The 13865-nt window shown below is 33.6% G+C and overlaps 1 long non-coding RNA gene across 1 annotated transcript in view; it reads left to right on the top strand.

The window, feature by feature from the left end:
• LOC116155791 (uncharacterized) overlaps positions 1–13865 on the top strand; it is a 332414-nt gene that overhangs the window by 61543 nt on the left and 257006 nt on the right. The window contains exon 3 of the long non-coding RNA XR_010382050.1: positions 12772–12903. This is a non-coding gene — a long non-coding RNA (uncharacterized LOC116155791). The remainder of the gene's footprint in view (positions 1–12771; positions 12904–13865) is intronic.

Genomic DNA, 13865 nt, shown 5'->3' with positions numbered 1-13865 from the left:
TTTTTTTTTCTCATTTTTCTCCCATTATAAGGAGTAGCTTTAACTCAACTTGATCCAGGACAGATTGGTATAGCTTTTGGATGGTTTCTTTATCTCATATTCCTGGTAGTAACATTATTGGAAGATATCTCAATTGTGTCTGGATGTGTCACAGTTCTAGGGTGAAGTTGGCTACAGTTATTCATAGTTATACACAGAAATATTTAGACAGCCTTATAATTTGTGTAAGGTGAATATACAACGCAGTAGTGTCCTCTTGAGAGTCTCCTTATACGTTGTTATTTTTACCCACGGATTAAGTAGATCTCTTTCCTCCCTTCCCTCTCTCTTTCTCTCTTCCTTCCTTCCTTCCCTCCCTTCCTTCCTTCCTTCCTTCCTTCTTTCCTTTCTTCCTCTTTGTCTCTTTCTTTCTTCATCAGCACTTAACACCTATGATCCAAATACAGAAGGGTCATTTCTTGGATGATCCACATACGTTCATAAGTACAGTTGATGAATGACAAAGAGGAATAGTTTAAAGAAAAATTATGAAAAAACTCAAGATGTTTTGTCAAAGCTATATTTCAAAAGTGCTCACATGGTTCAAAATAGGAACCTCTGAAACTTCAAGAAGCCATTTAATATTTCACATAACTCTTAACCCATAGATTATTTGAGGTCAAATTAAACTGTAAAATATGAATGTAAAATTGTAAGGGAAGTATAAATTTCAGTTTATATTGAATATGTAAACTCCTAGCTAAAGGCAAAGGTATGCTATACAGAAAAGAGATGGTAGAGAAAAGAATTTTGCCTGCAACATTAACAAAATGATGGGAAATCATATTGTAGATAATCTTGAAATTATGAGTAAATTATCTGCAAAAAGTTTGGGTATGGTCAAAGATTCTTTCTTCAGGTTTTGAATTATCTTAAGTATAATTATTAAATTGGGTTTGAATTATCTGAAGTATATTGCAAACATACTATTACTGTGTTTGTTTACCTGCCAACATGGCATAATCAGAATACAAATTACTAACAATGGAAAGAAAGCCCATTTATTGTATATTATGGGAATAAGGGGAACATGGTGTATAATCATTCAGCCACGTCGTGTTAATACAACACTTTTTTTTTTTTTTTAAACAAATTTCTCAGGAAGAGAGTTTTTTTGTTGGCTACATATACCAATGAGAACTTCATTGTTTGACTTGTTCTCATTTGGAAACTTGTCAGAGTTGAACTCTGTCTTAAAGCAGCCTCTCAAAACCAATATATTCCCTGAGGAAGCCTTAAGGATTAATAGTTCACTCTTACCCATCTAGCAGAGATAAGGCTTTTCTTGATTTTTTTTTTTTCCTTACAATGCTACACTAAAAGCAGACTTTTTATTCAAAGGACAGTTTTACTTAGTAGTTAGAGTGGTTCAATTGCTTTATTTAACTTTAAAAACAGTCTTACAAAGAGGGTTGTCAGATTGAGAAAAAAAAAAAAAGAAGGTTGCCCAGTTAAATTTGGATTATTCCTAATTGCCTATCCATAGGCTAATTGAGATAAAATTAAAATATTGCATGAACCACACTTACACTAAAAATATATATTGCTAATGTGAAATAAACTGTCTCTAAAGTACATAATTCTTTTTTTTATTATATACCTCTGATAATTTGTCTCTCCTTAACAATTCTTTATATTGCTAAATTTGCTGATAAAAATTCCATGCAGTTATATTATATGTTCCATTTACATCATATCTCCTACAGTGGTCACATTCAACCTACTTTGTTCTTTTGCCTACTGAAAATTTTTAGTGAGAAAACACACTCACAATTGGCATTATGAGCCAGTACACTGAACATGTACTGACATAAAGTTAACAGCTCTGTTAATTGCTCTATAAATTTGATTTGTTGAAACACATAATACCATCTTTCATGACATAATAATTATAATAATTATCTACCTTAAATTGGAAGTTCTTTTCCTGTTAATAAGCAATGTTGTCCCTTTTAAGTACAGCCTGACACTTAAAGGTATAAAAATTTTGTCAATTCTTTCTTTAATGTACTCAGCAGATTTCTTTAAGCAACGAAATACTTTAATATTAAACACTAGTTTACTTCTCTCAAGTTGCATAATTTTATTACTAAAAATATTCTGGATACTAATGAACAAGAAATAAGTAGGGCTCACTTAGTATTTTTTCTTAAAAATCAAGAAACTTGCATCTTTAGAAGTGAAGTATAATTTCAGTACTTCAAGTAAACTCAGGTGCTTTTTAACTGTGTTAAACAGAGCAAATGGGTTTTTGAAACCAAGAGAATTGAAAAATACTGGTAAAATTATAAAATTAATTGCTTGGTTCAAACAGTATAATTACTGAAAAAAGAGAGCAGTTTCATGATAATTCAGTGTCAACAGAAAGGTCATCAAATGCTGTTTGAACAACATTATGCAAAATATGGACAGGGAAGTCAACACCTTCCATAGAGTCAGTCATACTTTGCTTCAACTTTGTAATAACATGTCTGTACCTTTCCATTTACCAAAATATATATCATCACCAAAAGCAATAGCTTTTTTCTTCTCATTTACTCCTAACTTAATATGAGGCTATCTGCAAATGTTTTTTCCTGAACCTCATCTGGATAAGATTTTATTCATAATAGCCTTATAAAAGAGCTTTTTTTCACAAGAAAAATGATCGTGTTACTGTGTCCAAACTCGTACTGCTCACTGCATGCCAGGCCAATAAACTGAGAGATGAGTTGTTGGGGCAAGAAATAGTGACTTTATTTGGGAAGCCAGTAGATGGAGATGATGATGGACTAGTATCCCAAAGAACCATTTTACCTGAGTTGTAATTCAGGTCTTTATGCTAAACGGGGAAGGAATGTGGTTGGTTGTTGTAAACTTTTTGATGCCAGAATCCTTTGTTCTTGTAGCTGTCCACAGTAGGTTGGTCAAAATGTTCCTATAAACCTCCAACAAGAGAAATGCTATTCTCTGTTCTGCAACTTTTTATCTCTGTATGAATGGAAAAGTGTTACACCTGTAAGGGTCAGAGCCTTGAGAATATGATATCCTGTATAGTTTGGGCTATAGGTAACATTTTTAACTTGTAGCTAAAGCAGTAGAATATAGAGGTTAAAGTAAAAGACACAGATCCAATATGGAGTCAGGTTTGTTCTTCTAGTGGGGTCTCTTAACACATTTACTTGAAAAAGTTTGCATCTGTGAATTATTCTTTGCTCTATATTGATCATATTGGTCAGATGTACAATATTTACATCTCAGTCACTGGACACAATGCAGTTTTTTTTTTCCTGGAATGTGGGTTTGCACGAGGTTTGCCTTCATGCAATTACTCAGGAACTGATGTTCCTTCTGTTCAGAGTCTTCCACTGGGTTCTGTGCATTTGGTTTTCCAAAGAGGAATGAAAAGACATCATAGATGATCATGTACGTTTTGAAAGGTCAGGCTTGGGAGTGGCTTTTATCACTTCTTGAAGTGTTCCCCTGCAGTGAAGTCTGCGAAAGGTAGTCAAGCTATGAGCTCCATGGCTGTAAAGAAATGGAGTTTGGAGAATATGGCCAAAATAGAGACTGCAAAGTGGTCATGTACCATGTACCTGAGAGAAATATGAGGATCTGAATAAGCTTGTTACAGGGCATTTATTTGAGCTTTGTAATATGGCAGTTAATTTTCTGTGTATTATCATCCCATATAACAGATGAAGGAAATGAGGACATAAGTGAATTTCTCAAGGTTACTTATTTTAACACGCGCATAACCAAAATTCTTTTCCAGGCACTATGAACCTAAATCCAAGGTATTTGAATTTATATATATTTATATTTGGCTAGAATCTTTGATTACTATTTCATTAGAAAGATGCTTAAATTAATGAAGTTAACTAACTTGCCAGTCACTGTAAATTCTTCTTATGTTCTTAATATTTTCAAAGTGAAACTTTAATTTTACATTATTTTTTGGAGGCAACAAGATTGATTTCAGTAACCCTGTATTTTGTAGGTTATTCTTAATGCTTTTCATGAGATTAATAATGCTTTTGCTTTCTGAATAAAATTTTAGTTTAGTTAGCAAAATATCACATTTTTTCTAAACCTTATTAATTATGTAAATGTTCAGACTATCTCAATGTTTTTAAAAATTATGTTTACTCAATTAAACAGTATCTTCCTAAAGGAATCCTCTGCAAGCAGTAATACTGTGCCCTGAGCTTTACAAATTAATTAACTTAAAGCAAATGTTTTGTATATTTAAAAAAAAATTTTCCCCAAATTAAGTGAAAATTAGGTGATAAATAATACTCATATTTGATGTGTAGAAGCAATAATTTTCTAAATGAGGTGACTGGATATTTTCATATGGATTACCTCAATGGTGTCTTTAGTTAATAACTTGGAAATTGCTGAGAAAAAGCCTATAGAAGTTATTTTAACCCTTAATTTTTCTTTTGTTAGCATTGGTTAATGCTAGATTTGCTTTTAGCTAGTGTATATTTACTGGATTTTTATGAAAGTCCCGGGAAAAGGCCAATAACTCAAACTGGTAGAGAGACCAATTACATATTAGATTTAGCATTCATTCCCAAAGCCAGCTAAACTTTCATATTGAAATATTGAATAAATTTTCAGTTCATACTAAGTTCTTTTTCCATCTAAGCAGGCTATGTTAGTTCTCTTTTCATGAATGTTGTCATTTTGATTCTCTGACCTACTATTAGGGAATAAACTTTGGAAATAAATTTCTTAAAATTTTCTTTAATAATTTTTCCAAGTGATTTCTGTGGTTTTATGCTTTCCTATAGAGCTGGAAAGAGGAAATATTCACAGAAATTAGGAAATGTGGAAATACCCTACATTTTCTACTTCTTTAAAAATCTAAATGTGTCAATCACTAAACGTGATAGAGGAGAGGAATGGAGGGGAAGATAAACAGATTTAGAGTTAGGTACATAGAAAAGAGCAAGGTACTAAGACCCAGTCCCATTTATCTTCTTGAGTTTTCTAAGATACCTTAGCATTCTTAAATTAATTACTTAAGCTGGCTCAATATGGACACCTATAATTTGCAACCAAAAAATTCTTAACATTACTTCAAAGGGTAATTTCAGATACTATAGAAAAACTTATTGCAGCAATACTTGCTTGATAACAATATCCATTGTTTCATTTTAAAGTAATAAGACCTTAGAGCTTACCAGTGCTCCCAGTAGACCCCTTCTTTATCCGATCAAAGATTTCATATTTGTTAGTGCATCCTGTTGGAGAAAAAGAACCTTGGCCCCATGCAAACCTGGCAAAAAGCAATGCTACAGCAGGAAAGACTGTAAACCCTGCTCATCTGTTACACTTTGGTAGAAGATAGGGTTTCCTCTTTAGCCATTTGAACAGCCTGTTTTGCTTTTCTGACTAAAACTGGTATTAAAAAGAAATACATTCAGGCAGAATGAATATATTCTATACAAAATATTTAGAAACCAGTATCTTATATAGTATACTGCTCTGCATGTTTTGTAAATGTTAATTAAGAGGAAGCTAGTCATTGACTTTGTGATATACAGAAAATGCTATGTGGAATGAATTTTTTTTAACTTTGCCTTTTATACAGCTCATGAAAGTTAAAATCAGTCTTTCCCACAGGGTAGATTGTTTCCCCAGAATATCAGAAGGAGTAAGTACATTTTTCTGGGCTCTGACAGGAAGCTGTAATTCACAGAGCTAGAGATGAGAGAGTAGGTATTTGTAGCCACTTTACATTTAATGCTCAGTTGCATGAAGTTACATGTTTTAGAAATGCATATATAATATACTATTATGGATAATGTATGGTTTAGATGTCGTTTACATGAGTATAATAAAGTGAAGTCTCTCCATCCTGTTTTGTCACTACCCTTATGATAATCACAGATAAGGAAAAACAATTAGAATCATAGAAATACTGTAAGAGTTTTGTAATTGGTGCTATTTAGAGGTCAGTTTAAAATCAATGATTGATTTTTACTAATAAAACTGAATTTACTAGTTGGCTTTACTTACAGCTGAATGCATTGAATTGTTAGAGTTATTTTTAATCTGCTGTTGTAATAGAAGTGGGAACGTTAGATATGTTCACTTTGAAGTTTTTGCTCACAGTGATGATTCACTGTATGTCACTAAACCTAAGAGCTCTAAAAAGTAACTTTTGAAAGTCATGTTCCAAGAAGGCCAGAATTTCATATTGCAACCTTCTAATTGAAATTCTGAATCCTAAAATAGAGCAACACATTTATATTTCTTTCTAAATGAAAGATAATGTATCCAAGGCACTTTAAAACTATAAACTGGCTAATTTAAAAAAAAATCAACAAATTGGTTATATCTTTCTTGTATAGTTTCTCCCTTTTAATCTTCCAAATATGCAGATTCTAATGAAATAAAAATTACTCTACCTGATTTCAAATTAAGGTATCAACAAGTGTATTTTTTGTTTTTTAGAGTTCAGTTGCCAGTGGATTGATATCAGTCTGTATTTATTTGTCATTCATTCATTCAATAAATATTTTTTGAATGATATTCTGGGCCAGGCTGTGAATAAATATATTAAAGATAGAAAAAATGCTCAGCAGGAAGTATTTTCTACAATATCTGTAAATGTTTGTGGGAATGGCATTTCAAAATGTGTAATGTATATTAACTTTTAATTAAAAAAAATGTATGGAATCTAAATTGTAGTTCAAATTGTCAGAGTGATATAGTAAGAGACCGAAGTGAACATCTTGGAAAAATTTCTTGAAGGTCATATCCAGCATTTTACATCCAGAAGATTGTCAACATACGAAGGATTTTGAGATAAATAGGGACAAAAAAAAGACTGGTAATCTACACATAAAACTCTAAAGATACTGTTCTTGTTATATTATGCAGTCAGTATTTATTTTGATTAGTTAAGATAAACCAACATAACCTCTTCATTCCTCCGTATTTTCTTGAAGTGTACTGTTGTTAAACCCCAGTTCATGCACTTGATGCATAGTGAGGCTAGAAAAACTGAAACATTGAAATTTTGAGCAACAAAAGGTTTATTGCAAGGGCCATGCAAGGAGAATGGGTGGCTCATGCTCAAAAGACCTGGACTCCCCAATGGCTTTTAGGGAAGCATTTTCAAAGGCAAGGAGAGGGAAGGGAGTCACAAGGTGTGTTATCAACTCATGCACAATTCTCTGATTAGTTGATGGTAGAATAATGGGGTAGTGTCACAGACATTAACAGTTTTAGTCCTCAGGCTCCAGCTGGTCTGGGGGCTATGTGCTCATGGTCATCATATAGTTAACTTCCTTCATTTGGTGAGAGTTTTAGCATCTGTAAAACAACTCAGGAAACATTCACCAGATACTGTTATCTGGGTACTTCCATGTCACTATATGTCCATTTTTATTTTTACCTGATTTTCATCTTTTAAAAATGTTTTTCTCTTCAATTGCTTTATTTTATTTTGACTTATATTTCAGTTTCATAAGTCACTTTTAGTTGTGTTTTTTATTTGCTGGGAATTTCATCCATTAAGTATTTTATTAATTATCTTTCATTTCTAGAATTTCTGTTTTGGTCTTCTTAATAATTTCTCTGACTTATCTTTTAAATACTGAAGGCCTCATTTCTACAACTTCAAGGAAGTGAATTCTGCCCACAACCATGTGAGGTTAGAGAGGACACTGAACCTCAGATGAAAACACATCCCTGAAAGTTACTTTGACCACAGCCTATAAAACCTCGAGTAGAGGATTAAGTAGTGCACAGACTTCTAATGTATGGAGAGTGTGAGATAACATATATATATCTTTGAAGTTATTCACTTTTTTGTAATTGTTACACAACAATGGGTTAACGACACAGCACTTTGATGCACCATGTCAAAAGTAAATAAAATTAATAAATTTTGAAATTGCATAAATCTTACTAAGGCATCCAGGTACCATTAAAGAGTATTTACATTGCACAAAGTTAACTGCTTGCAAAGCCATATTCCTTCAGAGTCTGCAGTGACCTTGTAGGAGACGATTTTTCTAATCATCCTTCCAGTGACATTTTTTTCTAAGTCATACACATTCCATAGAACTCACCTATCAATGAGAAGGAACAAGGCTAAATATTCTAAGACAAGTAGAAGGGAGTGTTACTTGGTTTCCTACATAAACAAATACAAGTTTTCAAGGCTGTTGCAATTCCTAATCCTTAAGATCAATGGGGAAAAAAAGGAAGTAAAGGAAAGCTTTGACCAAATAACCTGTTTCTTAAAAGAGGGATACATAATTTCTCCCAAATCTAATTGAAGCCACCCTAAAAAAGGCCTTTTTCTCATCCTACAAAAGTACTTACAATTAACAACTTTTCACTTCTTGGCCATAACTTTTCTTTCTAGATGCTAAAATACTGTATGTTTCAAGTCAGTTCTACAGCTTTTGAAATGTGGTTATCTGTGCTTTCTGTCTGGTGTCCTCATTTAGTTGAATTATGTAACCTACATATCCTTTTCCCCTTTGGCATTCCTGAGAGAAGTACCTATTGGTACTTTTTTCAGATACAATGCCAACATCTGTTTCACTGTTTAACAGTGTGTTGCATTTTTTGGAAGGCACATAATTGAGAGTAGAGGTGGTAATCTGGTCTATCTTTGAGAACAGGTGTTACCTGAAAGATTTGAAAGAAGGGACGAAATCTGGACTTGACATCTATATAAGTATAATATCACTGAAATCACTTAAATCTAAGGAAATAATAATTCAAAGCTACAAAGGATCTACATTTTTAGGAAGAGTGCCTACTGTATAGTTGGTCTTCTTAGAATCTATAGCTTCTACAGCCGCACTTTGGCAAGCTTGTTCATGAAAGGCTATTGTTTATTGGTAATAAAAACCCAAGTTTGGGGAATATGTCATTACTACAAATGTTCCTTTGATCAAACCAGCCCCTTCAGTCAACAAAAGCTTTAGAAGGTGAAGTCAAACCCATGTATTAATATAGAGTGATTGAATAAATAGATGTACACCAGAAACTAAGACATTGTAAATGGACTATACTTCAATTAAAAAAAAATATTAACAGTAGGAAGAGATTCTAGAGACTCACAATTTTTGCTGGCATCCTAGTAAAGAAGGATGGCTCCACCTGGCATCTGTGGCAGAATGTCATCTTCCATAGATGTAAAGATTAAATACAGATTCATTAACAGAGACATTAAAGGTTTAGTGTTGGCATTAAAAACCAAATAAGGAGATTCTCAGCTGCCGAAAGTCAAAGTAATCAACCTCACAATGAGAAAGCAAAATAGTTCATTGTACCTGTAATAAAATGTGTCATATGTCTTGCTCATTCTTGACAGTTTCAGGATCTAAGAAGGAAATTTGAACTAAAAAATAGAATAGAAAACAAACCAAAAAAAAAAAAAAAAACAAAACTGCAATAATACCATGGATTACACTCCCCCTTTCAGAAATCAGTGCTTTTGCATTCACTGAGTATGGTTAAGTCTGGAGCTAAAGGGGTGTGTGTGTGTGTGTGTGTGTGTGTTTGTATTTAAGTGTGCATTTTAAAAAGGGATTTGCGTGGAGGAATCTAAAATCTTATGTATTTCTTATTCAAGTATTTATGTGTATTTTGTATTATAAGAAATTTTATTATCTTCAATTTTAATTACATGAAAATGCCAAGAATAAATTTTAAGCTTTGTAGACATGTGATGAAAAAGAACTCTCATTCAGTTGATAACTTACATTGTCTGTGTGAAGATTATTTTTTCTGGTCCTCTTTAGCTGAAAATACTTCAGTCATTGAAGAAAATAGTTCAAAAAACTTTAAAGATCTTTACCTTTCATTTACACATGTGCTTTCTGGTTCTTTAGAAAATCGTTTGTTATTTTTTTCCTAATGTCTTTTTTTGTTTTTGTAAGTTCTATACTTTTAAAAAGTATTTATCTAATAATTCTATACATACTTGTTTAATAGCCTCATGCAGATTGTTTCATTCTCTCTCACTATTTTTTAGTATCCTAATCATTTAATTTGTGGCATCTTCTGACTCCTGCTCATGGTGTTTCATTTCTTTATATGTTTTTAGATTTCACTCTTTGAGCTCATTTTTAAGCATATGTTGATTTTTATTTGCTCATAGAGTCTTATATGGCCTTTGTGTTTGAAGTGTAGCTCCAGAACAATTTTGAATTTAAATATGTCAGAGGTCATTGCTTGTTTGGGACAGAATTTTAAAATAGCTATTTTTGACTTGAAATTTCTTTACAATAAGTGGGTAAGTTTAGACTCCAACTTTGGAAGATATGGTTTCAATTTTTGACAGAATATATTTTTTTTCTACCCAGATCCAAGACAAATGTTAGACTTATTGCATACTTACTGTGTCAGCGTGTCAAGTTATTTATTCCTTCTTTAACTAGAATTACGTCCCTTCAAGTGGCCTTGCTTTTGTCACAGGTGTTTAAGTTGTAACTTCAAGTATCCTATGGGCCTGAAGCCTGCTGTTTAATTCCTTGGGGAGGTGGATGTTAAAATTCTAACCACCTAATTATTGCTGAATCCAGAACTGTTTCATGGCTGCAGAAGTATCAGCCCACATGCTATTGCTCCCGCTTTCACTATACTCTGCTTCTGGTACTTGAAGATTTTTGTTTGTTTCTTACACTTTCAGCTATAAACTTTAAAAAGAAGAAAAATGCATTTTTAATTCAGCATCTGTATCTCTCAGAATTTTAGAGAGAGATTTTTAATACCAGCCGAATTCATCAAATTACTGAGAATGGAGATCCCTTACTCTTGCAAACAGCTGTACAGTATTTTTGATATGTATATATAGTTTATGGACTTATTCACCCATGTACTTAATGATGGGTATTTGATTTGTTATTTTTCTATTTACTTTTTTTCTACTGCAAATACAGTCACAATAAGTAATACCCTTATGCATATTCTTAATCATGTTTTTAGATACAGGATTCGATCTCAGGAATAAGATGACTTTCAAAGACAATGCAATTTTTAAATATTAATAGCTATATTACTGGCTTTTTTAAAAACACTGACAATTTATTATTGGTGGAAGGATTTAGCTATGTAATAATATCAGTAAAAACTTAAAATATTTTTCTTAGAGTTCTGATACGAAAGCTAATAATTTAATTCCCTAGCTCCTAAACCAGGAAGGTTATTTTTTTCCTTTTATTTAAACAGAAAATGAATTATGTAACAAAAATAATACCAAAATACATAGGTAAAACAATAAATCTGCCAACTTTGTACATGGTTAACTAGGGAAGTTGAGATTAAGTGCATTATTTCTGAGACAGGGATCAAAAAAGATAAATTGTCACTTCCAAATAAAACTGTGGTTAGTTATTACCTCTCAGATCATTGGCCAGTGAAGGGTCAATTGTAGGTGCATGGTAGAATCCTCAGAGGTGCAGTGGTCTGTGGTGATGGTGTAGAGTAAGAATATGTGAATTTGTCACTCTAAAGAAGTCAGATAGAATAATTTGCTTTTTGGAATTTGACAAATACTGCTCTCTAAAATTTATAGTATCAAATAATTTCCATGTCATTGTGGGGTACTTGAACCATGTTTCTGTCACTCTTGACTGAAAAGCGTTTAAAACCAGCCCAGTCATCTGTTAATAAGAATTTCTATGCCTGATATATTCTTACTGAGACCTCCTACGCTTATCATATCATACATATGTTGTTTTTTTTTTTAATACTTAAATGTGGAATGTCTGGGTTATATGGTAAGTGCATGAAACTATGAAACTTTTTTCCCCAAATGGTTGCACCTTATGTTCCTAACAGGAATGTATGAGAATTTCCTCTCCTTCATGTCCTTAGCAATACCTGATATGGTTATTCATTTTAGCCTTTCTAATAGGTGTGTAGTGTTATCTCATTGTACTTTTAATTGGCATTTTATGATTAGTGACTAATCATGTCAAACATCATTTCATGTACTTATTTGCTATCCGTGTATCTTCCTGGGTGAGGTATCTGTTCAAATCTTTTATCCATTTTTAAATTGGATTCTTTTCTATTGCCTTTTAAGAGTTCTGTATATAATCTAACTGCAAGTTCTTTATCAGATATATCATTTGCAAATGTTTTCTTCAGTCAGAGGTTTATGTTTTCACTCTTTGAGCAGTGTCTTTCAAAAAGGGGCTCTTGAAGTCCGATATGTCAATTTTTTTCTTTTATATATTGTGCATTTACTGCCATCTTTAAGAAATGTTTGCCGAACCCAAGGTACATGTATTTTCCCCTGTGTTTTCCTTGAGTTGTTTTGTAGTTGAGAGACTGAATATACAAATGGACATTAGTCAGACCATATATGAAAGCAGAATTCTGATTCACAACCTCTGCAGCGACCAACTGGGGAAGCTAAACTACAACCCCTGCAGCCACGGGCCAAAAGTGGTCAGGACTTAGTAACTACCAGCATCCCTAATTTTTACCCCCACATCCAACTCAGAACCAACAAAAGAAAGACAAATATGTTTCACAAACTAATCACATAGGATGCCCCATTTCTACTTAACTTGCTTCCAGCGTCCCATGCCAACAACCTCAAATTAGGGCATAACTGAGTCTTTCCTTCTTTTTCTCTATAAAGCTTTCCCACTCCCCTGCCTGCCTTTAAGTCTTTGCCAAATGCACCTGATGATAGCTGACTCCTTTGTTATAATGAGCTCTGAGTAAATAACCTCATTTGGGTGATCTTCATTTCTACAGTTTTCATGGAGCTTCCACCAACATACCATCTGCACTGCTTTCACTGCGGACACCAGCTTTTCACCAGGTGTGGTACCTCCAGTGGCTCCTTGTGCCTTCCTGCTAGTGGCTTATTGAGTCTGCGCCAATGTGGTAAGTCAGAACTGACTCTGAACTCTTCTTTCTTTGGTGTTGAGTTCCTTTATCAATCAGCTGCTGTTGATTTGTAGTTCGGTACCTGGGCTTTGTTATTGGTTCCCATTTGTTTTGCGTCCTTGGTGGAATGAGGCATTCTTTTTTGCTTTCCTTTGTGTTAATTTTATGTCATGCTGTTTAAAAGTATTTGCCACAGGAAGAATTACAAGGTAGAATACAGCTATAGACAGTACAAGCTGGCCTTACAGACTGGTGAGTTTGATGTTCTTCCTGAACCTGTGTCCATTTGGACAAATTTTGCTGTGAGTCATCAATAAAAACAGATAGGATTTTCCTTCCATTCGTTATTTTGGTCCTGAGATTTTGCCTTTGATACAGAGAGAGTGTTCTCTTTGGTTTTCTGCTCTGCTGGAAGACACAGATTGTCAGGTCTGTGTTCAGGTATGGCCAGCCATAAGACTGGGGACCTGAGACTCAAGGTGCACAAGCATTATATTCCTGCCAGTGGTTGCCGTCTCTCATGGGATCATCTAAAATCAAATCTTCTCTTCCAGGAAAAACTACTGCTTCTTATATGTACAATACTAACTCTTGCACTTCTCTTTCTAAATGGTATAGCTTCACTAAGGATGATTTGAGCCTTCAGTGGCAACTCTAGGGAACATTTCACTTCAACAAAATTGTTTATTTGAGAAGTGCTAAAGGAATAAGATTTCTCAGGACCAATTGGGCAGCAGTTTGATTGGTATGAGATGTAATGGAGTAAATGGGCTACTTGCTTGCTGTGCAACAACTAGACCAAATACCAAGGCAAAGGTCTTTTGCAGAGAGAAAAAGGTTTTATTTCAGGGTGACCAAGCAAAGGAGACAGGAGACAAAGCTCAGGTCTGTCTCCCTAGTTGGCTATTTATTGTGGGATATTTATTGTGATAAGTAGGGAGTAGGAGGGGAAGGAGGCT

This window comes from Camelus dromedarius, chromosome 8, assembly GCF_036321535.1.
Source record: "Camelus dromedarius isolate mCamDro1 chromosome 8, mCamDro1.pat, whole genome shotgun sequence".
NCBI lineage: Eukaryota > Metazoa > Chordata > Mammalia > Artiodactyla > Camelidae > Camelus > Camelus dromedarius.
The sequence above is the reverse complement of the archived record's forward strand: the minus strand, read 5'-3'. Positions and strand labels throughout refer to the sequence as shown.